Source organism: Schistocerca gregaria, unplaced genomic scaffold (genome assembly GCF_023897955.1).
Source record: "Schistocerca gregaria isolate iqSchGreg1 unplaced genomic scaffold, iqSchGreg1.2 ptg000178l, whole genome shotgun sequence".
In the NCBI taxonomy this organism is placed as follows: domain Eukaryota; kingdom Metazoa; phylum Arthropoda; class Insecta; order Orthoptera; family Acrididae; genus Schistocerca; species Schistocerca gregaria.
The window spans coordinates 9171914-9176463 of record NW_026061728.1 but is presented as its reverse complement, the minus strand read 5'-3'; positions in this window follow the sequence as shown (position 1 = coordinate 9176463).

Below are 4550 nucleotides of genomic sequence, written 5' to 3'. Positions count from 1 at the left end.
GCTACTTGCCTGTTGTATTCAATGCCGTTGCAATTTCTATGTTTGATCAACACTCTGAACGTCCACAGATTACAGGAAGCCTCCAGATGTGCTTCGGAAACTACTACTGGTCTCCCAGGGAACGATCAAAGCGTAGACAGTTTGAGACATTACTCCCATCGAGAAAATTCCGCATGGTCACTGTTGTATTCAATCCCGAAGCAATTTATGTGTTTCAACAACACTCTGAACGTCCACAGATTACACAATGCTTACAGTTGTGCTTCCTATACAACTATTGGTCTCCCAGGAATAGATCATAGCGTAGACAGTTTGAGACATTTCTGCCATGGTGAAAAGTCCACATAGTGAATGTTGTATTCAATCCCGATGCAATTTCTGTGTTCCATCAACACTCTGCAATTATACAGATTACAGGAAGTCTCCACATGTGCCTCGGAAACTACTACAGGTCTCCCAGGAATCCATAAAAGCGTGTACAGTTTGAGACATTACTCCCATGGAGAAAAGTCTGCATGTTGCCTGTTGTATTCAATCCCGATGCAATTTCTGTGTTTCATCAACGCTCTGAACGTCCACAGACTACTGGAAGCGTCCAAATGTGCTTCGGAAACTACTACTGGTGTCCCAGGGAACGATTTAAACGTAGACAGCTTGAGACATTACTCCCATGGAGAAAAGTCCATATTGTGCATGTTGTATTCATTCCCGATGCAATTTCTGTGTTTCATTAACACTCTGAACGTCCAAAGATTTCAGGAAACTTCCAGATGTGCTTCGGAAACTACTACTGGTCTCCCAGCAATCGATAATAGCGTAGACAGATTGGGACATTACTCCCTATGACAAAAGACCGCATCGTGCCGGTTCTATTCAGTACCGATGCAATTTCTGTGTATCATCAACACTCTGAACGCTTACAGATTACAGGAAGCTTGCAGACGTGCTTCGGAAACTACTACTGTTCACCCAGGGATCTATCAAAGTGTAGACAGATTGAGACATAACACCCATGGAGAAAATTACGCATGGTGGCTCTGGTATTGAGTCCCGATGCAATTTCAGTGTTTCATCAACACTCCGATCGTCCACAGATTACGGAAAGACTCCAGATGTGCTTCTCAAACAATTACTAGTCTCCCAGGGAACGATCAAAACGTTGACAGTTTGAGGCATTACTCCTATGGAGAAAAGTGTGCATGGTGACTGTGGTATTCAATACCGGTGAAATATCTGTGTTTAATCAACACTTTGAACGTCCACAAATTACATAATGCTTTCAGTTTTGTTTCGGAAACTACTATTGGTCTCCCAGGAATCGATCAAGCGTAGAACGTTTGAGACATAACTCCCATTGAGCACTGACAACATGGTGCCTGTTGTATTCAATCTCGATGCAATTTCTGTGTTTCATCAACATCTGAAGGTCCACAGATTACAGAATGCCCCCAGATGTTCTTCGAAAACTACTGTTGGTCTCCCAGGGAACGATCTACACGTACACAGTTTGAGACATTACTCCAATGGAGAAAAGTCTGCATGGTGCCTGTTGTATTCAATCCCGATGCAATTTCTGTGTTTCATCAACACTCTGCAATTCCACAGCTAACAGGCAGTCTCCAGATGTGCTTCGGAAACTACTACAGGTCTCCCAGGAATCGATAAAAGCGTAGACAGTTTGAGACATTACACCCTTGGAGAAAAGTCTGCATGGTGACTATTGTATTCAATCCCGATGCAATTTCTGTGTTTCATCAACACTCTGAAAGTCTACAGATTACTGGAAGCCTCCAGATGTGCTTCGGAAACTACTACTGGTGTCCCAGCGAACGATCTAAACGTAGACAGTGTGAGACATTACTCCCATGGAGAAAAGTCCGCATGGTGCCTGTTGTATTCAATCCCGATGCAATTTCTGTGTTTCATTAACACTCTGAACGCCCAAAGATTTCAGGAAACTTCCAGATGTGCTTCGGAAACTACTACCAGTCTCCCAGCAATCGAACATAGAGTAGACAGATTGGGACATTACTCCCTATGACAAAAGACAGCATCGTGCCTCTTCTATTCAATCCCTATGCAATTTTTGTGTTTCATCAACACTCTGAACGTTCACAGATTACAGGAAGCCTCCAGATGTGCTTCGGAAACTACTATTGGTTGTCCCACGGAACGATCAAAGCGTTGCAGTTTGAGACATTACTCTCAATGATAAAAGACCGCATTGTGATTGTTGTATTTAATCACGATAGAATTTCTATGTTTCGTCAACACTCTGAACGTCCACAGATAACAGGAAGCGTCCAGATGTGCTTCGGAAACTTCAACTGGTCTCCCAGTGAACGATCAAAACGTTGACAGTTTGAGACAATACTCCTATGGAGAAAAGTTTGCATGGTGACTGTGGTATTCAATACCGGTGAAATATCTGTGTTTCATCAACACTTTGAACGTCCACAGATTACAGAATGCCTAAAGATGAGATTCGGAAACTACTACTGGTGTCCCAGGAATCCATCAAAGCGTAAACAGTTTAAAACATTACTCCCAATGAAGAAAGTCTGCTTCTTGCCTGTTGTATTCAATGCCGATGCAATTTCTATGTTTGATCAACACTCTGAACGTCCGCAGACTACAGGAAGCCTCCAGATGTGCTTCGGAAACTACTACTAGTCTCCCAGGGAACGATCAAAGCATAGACTATTCGAGACATTACTCCCATGGAGAAAAGTCCTCATTCTCCATGTTGTATTCAATGCCGATGAAATTAATGTGTTTCATCAACACTCTGAACGTCCACAGATTACAGGAAGCCTCCAGATGATCTTCGGACACTTCAACTGGTCTCCCACTGAACGATCAAAGTGTAGACAGTTTGAGACATTACTCCTATGGAGAAAATTCCGCATGGTCAGTGTTTTATTCAATCCCGATGAAATTTCTGTGTTTCATTAACACTCTGAACGTCCAAAGATTACAGGAAGCTTCCAGATGTGCTTCGGAAACTACTATTGCTCTCTAAGGAATCGATCAAACCGTAGACAGTTTGAGACATTACACCCATGAAGAAATATCCGCATTTGGTCTGTTGTATTCAATCCCGATGCTATTTCTGTGTTTCATCAACACTGTGAACGTCCACAGATTACAGGAAGCATCCAGATGTGCTTCGAAACTACTACTGGTCTCCCAGGGAACGATCAATACGTTGACAGTTTGAGGCATTACTCCTACTGAGAAAAGTTTGCATGGTGACTCTGGTATTCAGTACCGGTGAAATATCTGTGTTTCATCAACACTTTGAACGTCCACAGATTACATAATGCTTTCAGTTTTGCTTCGGAAACTACTATTGGTCTCACAGGAATCGATCAAGCGTAGACAGTTTGAGACATAACTCCCATTGAGCAAAGACCGCATGTTGCCTGTTGTATTCAATCTCGATGCAATTTCTGTGTTTCATCAACATCTGAAGGTCCACAGATTACAGAATGCCCCCAGATGTTCTTCGGAAACTACTATTGGTCTCCCAGGGAACGATCTACACGTACACAGTTTGAGACATTACTCCAATGGAGAAAAGTCCGCATGGTGCCTGTTGTATTCAATCCCGATGCAATTTCTGTGTTTCATCAACACTCTGCAATTCCAAACCTTATAGGAAGTCTCCAAATGTGATTCGGAAACTACTACAGGTCTCCCAGGAATCGATAAAAGCGTAGACAGTTTGAGACATTACTCTCACGGAGAAAATTCCGCATGGTTCCTGTTGTATTGAGTCACGATGCAATTTCTGTTTTTCATCAACACTCTGAACGTCCACAGATTATTGGAAGCCTCCAGATGTGCTTCGGAAACTATTACTAGTGTCCCAGTAAACGATCTAAACGTAGACAGTTTGAGACATTACTCCCATGGAGAAAAGTCAGCATGTTGCCTGTTGTATTCATTTCCGATGCAATTTCTGTGTTTCATTAACACTCTGAACGGCCAAAGATTTCAGGAAATTTCCAGATGTGTTTCGGAAACTACTACTGGTCTCCCAGCAATCGAACATAGCGTAGACAGATTGGGACATTACTCCCTATGACAAAAGACAGCATCCTGCCTCTTCTATTCAATCCCGATGCAATATCTGTGTTTCATCAACACTCCGAACGTCCACAGATTACGGAAAGACTCCTGATGTGCTTCTTAAACAACTACTGTTATCCCGCGAAACCATCAAAGCGTAGAAAGATTGAGACATTACACCCATGGAGAGAAGTCCTCATGGTGCCTGTTGTATTAAATCCCGATGGAATTTCTGTGTTTCATCAACACTCTGACCGTCCACAGATTACAGAATGCCACGAGATGTGCATCGGAAACTACTACTGGTCGCCCACGGATCGATCAAAGCGTAGACAGTTTAAAACATTACTAACATGGAGAAAAATCCGCATTTGGACTGTTGTATTGAATCCCGATGCATTTTCTATGTTTCATCAACACTCTGAACGTGTACAGATAAGACAATGCTTTCAGTTGTGATTCGGAAACTACTATTG